Source organism: Bombina bombina, chromosome 1, assembly GCF_027579735.1.
Source record: "Bombina bombina isolate aBomBom1 chromosome 1, aBomBom1.pri, whole genome shotgun sequence".
NCBI lineage: Eukaryota > Metazoa > Chordata > Amphibia > Anura > Bombinatoridae > Bombina > Bombina bombina.
In genome coordinates, this window is record NC_069499.1 from 842,304,133 (window position 1) to 842,316,974 (window position 12,842).

The following is a 12,842-nucleotide window of genomic DNA, read 5'->3' on the forward strand; positions in this document are numbered from 1 at the left end:
CCTACAGCGCTGGTATTACAGGTTTAAAAAAAAACGGCGTTATCAGGCAAGAAGTCAGCGTAGAGCGAAATTGAGCTCCATACCGCACTCCAATACCAGTGCTGCTGAAAGCTGCAGTGAGCTGGTTTTACGTGCTCGTGCACAAATTCCCCATAGACATCAATGGGGAGAGCCGGCTGAAAAAAGCCTATCACCTGCAAAAAAGAAGCGTAAAGCTCCGTAACGCAGCCCCATTGATTCCTATGGGGAAAGAAAATTTATGTTTACACCAAACACCCTAACATGAACCCTGAGTCTAAACACCCCTAATCTTACACTTATTAACCCCTAATCTGCCACCCCCGACATCGCAGACACCTACATTATACTTATTAACCCCTAATCTGCCACTCTCAACATCGCCGACACCTACATTACTCATTAACCCCTAATCTGCTGCCACCAACATCGCCGACACCTACATTATATTTATCAACCCCTAATCTCCCTCCCCCAATGTCGCCGCAACCTACCAACACTTATTAACCCCTAATCTGCCGTCCCCAATGTCGCCGCCACTATAATAAACATATTAACCCCTAAACCGTCGTACTCCAGCATCGCAAACACTAGTTAAATATTATTAACCCCTAATCTGCCACTGTTCCAATCAGCCAATAGAATGCAAGCTCAATCCTATTGGCCGATTGGATCAGCCAATAGGATTGAAGCTCAATCCTATTGGCTGATTGCATTAGCCAATATGATTTTTTCACCTTTAATTCCGATTGGCTGATAGAATTCTATCAGCCAATCGGAATTCAAGGGACGCCATCTTGGATGACGTCACATAAAGGAACCTTCATTCTGCAAGAAGACTTAGATTGAAGAGGATGCTCCGCGCCGGATGTCTTGAAGATGGAGCCGCTCCGCACTGGATGGATGAAGATAGAAGATGCCGTCTGGATGAAGACTTCTGCGGGCTTGGATGAAGACTTTGACTGCTTGGATGAAGACTTCTGCCGGATTCGATGAGGACTTCTGCCGCTTCTTGAGGATGGATGTCGGGTCTTTAAAAACTGTAAGTGGATCTTCGGGGGTTAGTGTTAGGCTTTTTTAAGGGTTTATAGGGTGGGTTTTATTTTTAGATTAGGGGTTTGGGCACTTGAAGTAGAGCTAAATGCCTAAGGGCAATGCCCATTCAAATGCCCTTTTCAGGGCAATGGGGAGCTTAGGTTTTTTTAGTTAGGATTTTATTTGGGGGTTGGTTGTGTTGGTGGTGGGTTTTACTCTTGGGGGGGGTGTTTGTATTTTTTTTACAGGTAAAAGAGCTGATTTCTTTGGGGCAATGCCCTGCAAAAGGCACTTTAAAGGGCTATTGGTAGTTTAGGCTAAGGTTTTATATTTTGGGGGGGCTTTTTTATTTTGATAGTGCGATTAGATTAGGTGTAATTAGTTTAAATATTTGATCATTTCTTTTTTATTTAGTGTTATTTAGTGTTTGTTGTTTTTTGTAATTTAGGTAATTGTATTTAATATAGGTAATTGATTTAATTGTAGTGTAAGGTTAAGTGTTAGTGTAAGACAGGTAAGGTTTTATTTTACAGGTATGTTTGTATTTATTTTAGCTAGGTAGTTAGTAAATAGTTAATAACTAGTTAGTAACTATTCTACCTAGTTAAAATAAATACAAGCTTGCCTGTGAAATAAAAATAAAACCTAAGATAGCTACAATGTAACTATTAGTTATATTGTAGCTAGCTTAGGGTTTATTTTACAGGTAAGTATTTAGTTTTAAATAGGATTTATTTAGGTAATGATAGTAGGTTTTATTTAGAATTATTTTAATTATATTTAAGTTAGGCGGTTTTAGGGTTAGACTTAGGTTTAGGGGTTAATAAATTTAGTACAGTGGCGGCGACGTTGGGGGAGGAAGATTAGGGGTGAATAAATGTAGGTAGGTGGCGGCGATGTTAGGGGCGGCAGATTAGGGGTTAATAATATTTAACTAGTGTTTACGATGCGGGAGTGTGGCGGTTTAGGGGTTAATATGTGTATTATAGTGGCGGCAATGTCCGGAGCATCAGATTAGGGGTTAATAATTGAATTTTAGTGTTTGTGATGCGGGAGTGCGGCGGTTTCGGGGTTAATAGGTAGTTTATGGGTGTTAGTGTACTTTTTAGCACTTTAGTTATGAGTTTTATGGTACAGCTTTGTAGAGTAAAACTCATAACTACTGACTTTCAGTTTACGTTATGGATCTTGGCGGTATAGGGTGTTAATCAGGCTGATTAACACCCCCTGCTAACGGCCAATCTGCAGGGGTGGTATTGCACCAGCAGTTCACAAGAACTGTTGGTGCAATGATAAATGCCAACAGCGTATGCTGTCAGCATTTATCGATGTGCAGCGGACATGATCTGCGCTGTTAAAAAAAACCCTAACACTTATTGCTCACACGCTAACCCAAAAACTCATTAGAGCAACTGTACATTCCAATGTTCTTCACATAGAAGATAATGTTCTTTTTATTTTCAAATATATATGATGATGTTTTGTATATACATGTGTATATATGTGTTTGAGGGCATATATGTATATATTTATATTTATACACAAAGACATAAATATATATATATATATGTGTGTGTAATACTTTACTGTAATGTGTTTTAGATATGTTTGGTGAAGATTTTTACTCGTAATATATATGCTAGTTGGTGAGGTTGTGATATTACTTAAAGCGCAACTCTTAGGGGACGAATTATCATGGCCCGAATGGGGCCAAATATATCTGTTTCCGTGTGAGCATTCTTAAGCGCGCTGCTCCTTAACTTGTCCGCCACCTCTGAGGCGGCGGACAGCAATCTGCCCGATCTCATATGATTGACACAATCTGCAGAGGGCGGCATTGCACAAGCAGTATACCAGAACTGCTTGTGCAATGATACGCTGTCGGCATTTATCAATGTCTGGCGTACATGATCGCTACAGTGGATAATGTCTGCCAGACACATGATAAATCGGCCCCTTAACCTCTTATATTTTATATAAACTTTAAGTAAATACATTCAACAGTATCTATTTCATTCCATTATCTGTACAACTGGTAATCTATTCAAAATGTATCCGGAAACAATGGAACCATTTAGAAGTATGAGTGCATTTATAATTCAAACATTTGCCTAACATATTTTCAGGACTGGAACAATGTTCCAGTTTTTGTCTTCCTCACATCTCACTACCTGCCCACTTGACACTATTCCTTCACATCTAATTCCTCCTCTGTCTCCCACCCTCACTCCAGCTCTTACTCACATATTCAACCTATTGCTTTCTACCGGCTCATTCCCTGCCTCCTTCAAACATGCAAAGGTCACCCCAACCCTCAAAAAACCCTCCCTTGACCCTAACTCCCCTGCAAACTACCGCCCCATATCACTGCTCCCGCTAGCTTCAAAATTTCTTGAAAAATTAGTTTTCAATCACCTAACCCACTTCCTGTCCTCCAACTCATTGCTCCACCCCCTGCAATCTGGCTTCCGTCCCCAACACTCAACTGAGACTGCCCTCACCAAGGTTACTAAAGATCTCCTTTCTGCTAAAATCAAAGGCTACTACTCTATACTCATCTTACTTGACCTCTCTGCTGCCTTTGGCACTGTTGATCATCCCCTTCTCCTACGGACTCTCAGCTCTCTTGGTCTCTGTGACACTACCCTCTCCTGGATTCACTCTTATCTCTCTAACAGATCCTTCTCCGTCTCTTTTGCTGGTGACTCCTCCTCTCTATTGACTCTGTCTGTTGGAGTAGCTCAAGGCTCTGCCCTGGGTCCTCTATTCTTCTCTATTTACACTGCTTCACTGGGTAAACTTATCAACAGCTATGGCTTCAGCTATCACCTCTATGCTGATGATACACAGATCTACCTTTCCACCCCTGCACTCTCTCCTTCTGTCAATTCTCACATCAGCGACTGCTTATCTGGCATTTCCTCCTGGATGGACTCTCACCACCTAAAAATAAACATGTCCTAGACCATACTACTTCTTATTCCCCCCTCTAACTCTACTCCAGTTTCTAATTTTTCTATCACAGTTGGCGGCACCACTATCTCCCTATCACCCCAAGTCCACTGCCTCAGAGTCACGCTTGAGTCAAATCTGTCCTTCATTCCCCACATCCAACTGCTCTCTTCATCCTGCCGCAACCACCTACGCAATATCTCCAAAATTCGTCCGTTTCTGAGTGCTGAAACTACTAAAAAGCTAATCCACTCCCTGGTAATTTCCCGACTTGACTACTGTAACAACTTACTAACTGGCCTCCCTCTCTCCCGCCTCTCTCCCTTCCAATCCATCCTAAACGCATCTGCCAGGCTAATCCACCTCTCTCGACGCTCTGTTTCTGCTGCACCACTTTGTGAGTCCCTTCACTGGCTCCCCATTCACAACAGAGTTAAATTCAAAATTCTCACCCTGACCTACAAAGCTCTCACCAATGCTGCCCCACCCTTCCTGTCCTCACTCATCAACAAATATACTTCTGCCCGCTCCCTAAGATCCAACAATGACCTGCTTCTTGCGTCCTCTACCATCACCTCCTCTCATGCTAGACTACAGGACTTCTCCCGTGCGGCACCAACCCTCTGTAACTCACTTCCTTGAGCTGTCAGACTTGCACTTAACCTCTCCTCCTTTAAACGTTCCCTAAAAACCTTTCTGTTCAGGGAAGCTTATCACCCGACTTAACAAACTAACTTCACTTCACTAACAGTTGCCCTCTATTTCCTCACTAATATCATTTTCACCTTTGCAGTCACCACCTCCTATTTCCCATCCTCCTACCCATCTAGATTGTAAGTTCCCACGGGAATAGGGCCCTTAATTCCCCCTGTATTTGTCTGAAAAATGTTGTCTTATCGTATTGTTTCTCCATTGTACTGTTATCCTTGTACCCATGGGCAGCGCTGCGGAATCTGCTGGCGCTTTATAAATAAAGAATAAGTATAATAATAATAAAATGGTATACTCTTCTGCAAAACAAGACAATTAATATATTTGGTAGTGTCCTTTAAATCTATGCACTATATCACCTATCATAAGAAATGCAAAACAGATGAAAAGGAGAAAAATAACTGCAGTACTGAAAATGAAAAAATATCTCAACTGCTTCATTTTATCATATACATAACGTTAAAAAAACAGAATTTATGCTTACCTGATAAATTACTTTCTCCAACGGTGTGTCCGGTCCACGGCGTCATCCATTACTTGTGGGAATATTCTCTTCTCCAACAGGAAATGGCATAGAGCACAGCAAAAGCTGTCCATATAGCCCCTCCTCAGGCTCCGCCCCCCAGTCATTCGAGAAAGGAGAAACTATAGGGTGCCGTGGTGACTGTAGTATATAGAGAAAGAAATTTTTCAAACCTGATTAAAAAACCAGGGCGGGCCGTGGACGGGACACACCGTTGGAGAAAGTAATTTATCAGGTAAGCATAAATTCTGTTTTCTCCAACATTGGTGTGTCCGGTCCACGGCGTCATCCATTACTTGTGGGAACCAATACCAAAGCTTTAGGACACGGATGAAGGGAGGGAGCAAATCAGGTTACCTAAACCGAAGGCACCACGGCTTGCAAAACCTTTCTCCCAAAAACAGCCTCCGAAGAAGCAAAAGTATCAAATTTGTAAAATTTGGCAAAAGTGTGCAGAGAAGACCAAGTCGCTGCCTTACATATCTGATCAACAGAAGCCTCGTTCTTGAAAGCCCATGTGGAAGCCACAGCTCTAGTGGAGTGAGCTGTGACTCGTTCAGGAGGCTGCCGTCCGACAGTCTCATAAGCCAATCGGATAATGCTTTTCAGCCAGAAAGAAAGAGAGGTAGCCGTAGCTTTTTGTCCTCTCCTCTTACCAGAGTAAACGACAAACAAAGATGAGGTTTGTCTAAAATCCTTAGTTGCTTCTAAATAGAACTTTAAAGCACGAACTACATCTAAATTTTGTAACAAACGTTCCTTCTTTGAAACTGGATTCGGACACAGAGAAGGAACAACTATTTCCTGGTTAATATTCCTGTTGGAAACAACCTTCGGAAGAAAACCAGGCTTAGTACGCAAAACGACCTTATCTGAATGGAACACCAGATAGGGTGTATTACACTGCAAAGCAGATAATTCCGAAACTCTTCTTGCAGAAGAAATAGCAACCAAAAACAGAACTTTCCAAGATAGTAACTTGATATCTATGGAATGTAAGGGTTCAAACGGAACCCCTTGAAGAACTGAAAGAACTAAATTTAGACTCCAAGGAGGAGTCAAGGGTCTGTAAACAGGCTTGATTCTGACCAAAGCCTGTACAAAAGCTTGTACATCTGGCACAGCTGCCAGTCGTTTGTGTAACAAGACAGATAAAGCAGAAATCTGTCCTTTTAGAGAACTCGCTGACAATCCCTTATCCAAACCTTCTTGGAGAAAGGAGAGAATCTTAGGAATTTTAATCTTACTCCAGGAGAATCCCTTGGATTCACACCAACAGATATATCTTTTCCATATTTTATGGTAAATCTTTCTAGTCACAGGTTTTCTAGCTTGGACCAGAGTATCTATCACTGAATCTGAAAACCCACGCTTGGATAAAATCAAACGTTCAATTTCCAAGCAGTCAGCTGCAGAGAAACTAGATTTGGATGTTCGAATGGACCTTGTACTAGAAGATCCTGTCTCAAAGGTAGCTTCCATGGTGGAGCCGATGACATATTCACCAGGTCTGCATACCAAGTCCTGCGTGGCCACGCAGGAGCTATCAGAATCACCGAGGCCTTCTCCTGTTTGATCCTGGCTACGAGCCTGGGAAAGAGAGGGAAAGGTGGAAACGCATAAGCTAGGTTGAACGACCAAGGCGCCACTAATGCATCCACTAGAGTCGCCTTGGGATCCCTGGATCTGGACCCGTAGCAAGGAACCTTGAAGTTCTGACGGGACGCCATCAGATCCATGTCTGGAATGCCCCATAATTGAGTCAACTGGGCAAACACCTCCGGATGGAGTTCCCACTCCCCCGGATGGAAAGTCTGACGACTCAGATAATCCGCCTCCCAGTTGTCTACTCCTGGGATGTGGATTGCAGATAGGTGGCACGAGTGATCCTCTGCCCATCTGATGATTTTGGATACCTCTCTCATCGCCAAGGAACTCCTTGTTCCTCCCTGATGGTTGATGTAAGCTACAGTCGTCATGTTGTCTGACTGGAATCTTATGGATCCGGCCTTCGCTAGTTGAGGCCAAGCCCGGAGAGCATTGAATATCGCTCTCAGTTCCAGGATGTTGATTGGGAGAAGAGACTCTTCCCGAGACCATAAACCCTGAGCTTTCAGGGAATCCCAGACCACGCCCCAGCCTAATAGACTGGCGACGGTCGTGACAATGACCCACTCTGGTCTGCGGAAACTCATTCCCTGAGACAGGTGATCCTGGGACAACCACCAACGGAGTGAGTCTCTGGTCATCTGGTCTACTTGAATCTTTGGAGACAAGTCTGTATAGTCCCCATTCCACTGCTTGAGCATGCACAGTTGTAATGGTCTTAGATGAATTCGAGCAAAAGGAACTATGTCCATTGCTGCAACCATCAACCCAACTACTTCCATGCACTGAGCTATGGAAGGCTGCAGAATAGAGTGAAGAACTTGACAAGCGTTTAGAAGCTTTGACTCTCTGACTTCTGTCAAGAAGATCTTCATTTCTAAAGAATCTATTATTGTTCCCAAAAAGGGAACTCTTGTCGACGGAGACAGGGAACTCTTTTCTACGTTCATCTTCCACCCGTGAGATCTGAGAAAGGCTAGAACAATGTCTGTATGAGCCTTTGCCTTGGAAAGAGACGACGCTTTAATTAGAATGTCGTCCAGATAAGGTGCCACTGCAATGCCCCTTGGTCTTAGAACCGCTAGAAGGGACCCGAGCACCTTTGTGAAAATTCTGGGAGCAGTGGCTAGTCCGAATGGGAGAGCCACGAACTGATAATGTTTGTCCAGAAAGGCGAACCTTAGGAACTGATGATGATCTTTGTGGATAGGAATATGTAGATACGCATCCTTTAAATCCACGGTAGTCATATATTGACCCTCCTGGATTGTAGGTAAAATTGTTCGAATGGTTTCCATTTTGAACGATGGAACTCTGAGAAATTTGTTTAGAATTTTTAAATCCAGAATTGGTCTGAAAGTTCCCTCTTTTTTGGGAACTACAAACAGATTTGAGTAAAACCTCTGACCTTGTTCCACAGTTGGAACTGGGTGGATCACTCCCATCTTTAACAGGTCTTCTACACAATTTAAGAATGCCTGTCTCTTTATTTGGTTTGAAGATAAGTGAGACATGTGGAACCTTCCCCTTGGGGGTAGTTCCTTGAATTCTAGAAGATAACCCTGAGAGACTATTTCTAGTGCCCAGGGATCCTGAACATCTCTTGCCCAAGCCTGAGCAAAGAGAGAGAGTCTGCCCCCTACTAGATCCGGTCCCGGATCGAGGGCTACCCCTTCATGCTGTTTTGGTAGCAGCAGCAGGCTTCTTGGCCTGTTTACCCTTGTTCCAGCCTTGCATTGGTTTCCAAGCTGGTTTAGTCTGGGAAGCGTTACCCTCTTGTCTAGAGGCTGCAGAGTTGGAAGCTGGTCCGTTCCTGAAATTGCGAAAGGAACGAAAATTGGACTTATTCTTAGCCTTGAAAGGCCTATCTTGTGGGAGGGCATGGCCCTTTCCCCCAGTGATGTCTGAAATAATTTCTTTCAATTCTGGCCCAAAAAGGGTCTTACCTTTGAAAGGGATATTAAGCAATTTTGTCTTGGAAGATACATCCGCCGACCAAGACTTTAGCCAGAGCGCTCTACGCGCCACAATTGCAAACCCTGAATTTTTCGCCGCTAATCTCGCTAACTGCAAAGCGGCGTCTAAAATAAAGGAATTAGCTAACTTAAGTGCGTGAATTCTGTCCATGACCTCCTCATATGGAGTCTCCCTACTGAGCGACTTTTCCAGTTCCTCGAACCAGAACCATGCCGCTGTAGTGACAGGAATAATGCACGAAATAGGTTGAAGGAGGTAACCTTGCTGTACAAAAATCTTTTTAAGCAAACCCTCCAATTTTTTATCCATAGGATCTTTGAAAGCACAATTGTCCTCAATGGGAATGGTCGTGCGTTTGGCTAGTGTAGAAACCGCCCCCTCGACCTTAGGGACTGTTTGCCATGTGTCCTTCCTGGGGTCGACCATGGGGAACAATTTCTTAAATATAGGAGGAGGGACAAAAGGTATACCTGGCTTCTCCCACTCCTTATTCACTATGTCCGCCACCCTTTTAGGTATCGGAAAAGCATCAGGGTGCACCGGGACCTCTAGGAACTTGTCCATCTTGCACAATTTTTCTGGAATGACCAGATTGTCACAATCTGTCACAAGTAGATAGCACCTCCTTAAGTAATGCACGGAGATGATCTAATTTAAATTTAAATGTCACAACATCAGGTTCTGCCTGCTGAGAAATTCTTCCTGTATCAGAAATTTCTCCATCTGACAAACCCTCCCTCACTGCCACTTCAGACTGGTGTGAGGGTATGACAGATAAATTATCATCAGCGCCCTCCTGCTCTACAGTGTTTAAAACTGAGCAATCGCGCTTTCTCTGAAATGCTGGCATTTTGGATAAAATATTAGCTATGGAGTTATCCATTACTGCCGTCAATTGTTGCATAGTAACAAGCATTGGCGCGCTAGAAGTACTAGGGGTCGCCTGCGCGGGCATAACTGGTATAGACACAGAAGGAGAGGATCATCTGAGGAATCGTCCTGGGCAACCATACTAAATGTGACAGTACTGTCCTTACTTTGTTTGGACTCCATGGCACAATTATCACATACATTTGAAGGGGGAACCACCTTGGCCTCCATACATACAGAACATGATCTATCTGAAGGTACAGACATGTTAAACAGGCTTAAACTGGTTAATAAAGCACAAAAAACGTTTTTAAACAAAACCGTTACTGTCTCTTTAAATGTTAAACAGGGCACACTTTATTACTGAATATGTGAAAAACTATGAACCAAATTTTCACCACAGTGTCTTAATGCATTCAAAGTATTGCACCCCAATTTTCAAGCTGTTAACCCTTAAAATGCGAAAACCGGAGCCGTTTGCAATTTTAACCCCACTACAGTCCCAGCCACAGCCTTTGTTGCGACTTCACCTATCCCAGGGGGGTATACGATACCAATTCAAGCCTTCTAGGAACGTTTTCAGTGGATACCAGACCCTCTCACATGCAGCTGCATGCACTGCACTCAAAAGAAACTGCGCAATAATGGCGCGAAAATGAGGCTCTGCCTACTACAGTGAAAGGCCCTTCCTGACTGGGAAGGTGTCTTAACTAGTGCCTGGCGATAAAAACGTTCCCCAAATAATAAAAAGTGTGAAATCCACTTCAAACTTTAAATAATAACTTAAATAAACATTCGATTTAGCCCTTAAGAGTGTCCACCAGTTAATAGCCCATAATAAGCCCTTTATTCTTTCTGAGTCTAAGAAAATGGCTTACCGATCCCCATGAGGGAAAATGACAGCCTTCCAGCATTACACAGTCTTGTTTCTTGAGCAGAAAAGTCTGCAAACTGTTCCCCCCAACTGAAGTTCTCTGGGCTCAACAGTCCTGCGTGGGAACAGTAATTGATTTTAGTTACTGCTGCTAAAATCATACTCCTCTTTTAAACAGAACTCTTCATCTCTTTCTGTTTCAGAGTAAATAGCACATACCAGTACTATTTCAAAATAACAAACTTTTGATAGAAGAATAAAAAACTACAACTAAACACCACATACTCTTCACCATATCCGTGGAGATGCTACTTGTTCAGAGCGGCAAAGAGAATGACTGGGGGGCAGAGCCTGAGGAGGGGCTATATGGACAGCTTTTGCTGTGCTCTTTGCCATTTCCTGTTGGGGAAGAGAATATTCCCACAAGTAATGGATGACGCCGTGGACCGGACACACCAATGTTGGAGAAATATCCCCACTATAATGTCATGCAATTAACAGACTAACTTTATATTGCATTTAATAAAGCAGTCGAGTTTCTACTAATTTTATATTTTTATTTAAGAAAGGTTTTATTTTTCAGCATCATTTGATGCATAATTACAGCTTATTACCTGAAGTACATAAATAAAAATGGAAGGAAGCAACATGGTATGGTGATATCGTGGGAATAAAGTCTGCTATCTTACTCATTTGCATGCAATCCCCAAGGTATAAATATAGAGATCATACATTATAGCAATATAAACAAAATCTCAGACACATATTTATCTTGGATAACTGGAAGCATACTAAAAAAAGCAAAACAAAGTTGTACAGTGTCTGACCCCCAAAACACGTGTGCATTAGAATGCTCCATGGGAATTCACAGCCAGCTGTGCATCCAAGTTTAGACGTTCCTGATTCATGCCAGCTACTCTCAGTAACTGCAGTTATCCTTCCTAGTGTTGCACAAATCACTCCCTGACTCCCATTTTCTGCTGATATATTTCTACTCTTTTTTTTCTTTTTTTTTATGCAGAGATCCTAGAATCACAATTCAAAGACAAGACACTCCATAAAGCCTCTTGAAAAAAAAATTAAGAGGGATTATCAGCCAGTTGCAAAACTTGTATAAAATAAGAGTCCCATACAATAAAAAAATAAAAAAGTCACGTGCCAAGCATTATATAGAAAGCCTAAACATTCTCTAATGTGAACAGTTTGAGTAAAAAAGAAATAAATAAAAAGCTTGCACTGCTTTATAATGGTTAAACACACACATTTACTGCCAGCTCCCTCACATTTGACACTGTCCCACACAACAAACTTATTCACACTTATGTTAAAGTAATGGTAAATCCAAGCGTATAACAAATATTACCAAGAGCAAACATGCATATAGGATCCAAAACCCCAAAGGCTTATTATAGTCTCAACGGTACATTACTGACTGCGACTAAAGAGGAACGGGACTTGGGAATTATTATTTCAGATGATTTCAAATTTGGTAGACAATGCAGCAGTGCAGCCAATAAGGCCAGTCAAATACTTGGTTGCATTTGGGAGAGGTATTAGTAGCAGAAATAGCAAGGTTCTTATGCCACTTTAAAGATTGTTTAAGAGGCCTCATCAGGAGTATTGTGTACAGTTCTGGAGAACATATCTCCAGAAGGATATAAATAAACTACAAACTGTCCATAGATGTGGCTCCAAGAAGTAGACCATGTTCTATCACTGGAAAAAAATCATCATAGCTACCAAGGTAAATCAGACCTTATCCTAGATATTATATTTCTATGGGATCAGAAAAAAATAAATTAAGTACAGTCTGTAACTACCTCAAAAGCAGGTACCCTCATATTACAATTTCCATTATATTTTTAAAGTTAACCAGCATCCAGATCTCAACATATTACTCCTCCCTCCCCCCAATGTCCTTCCCTCCACTCTACTCTTTTTCTTACCCCCTCCCCACCATTTTTTCTTACCTTTCTTCCTTGTTTTTCTTTTTCCTTGTTTTTCTTTTCTCTTTTCTTCCTTCTTTTGAAACAATTACCAAGAAACCATTATTGATTGTACTAAACGGTTATATAACAGTCAATGTTTTACCAAGTTCCAGACTATGGGGCATATTTATTATAGTGCGAGCGGACATGATCCGATATTGCGGATCATGTCCGCTGCACATCGATAAATGCCGACAGAATAAACTCTTGGCATTTATCATTGCACCAGCCGTTCTTGTGAATTACTTGTGCAATACCGCCCCCTGCAGATTTGCGGCCAATCTAG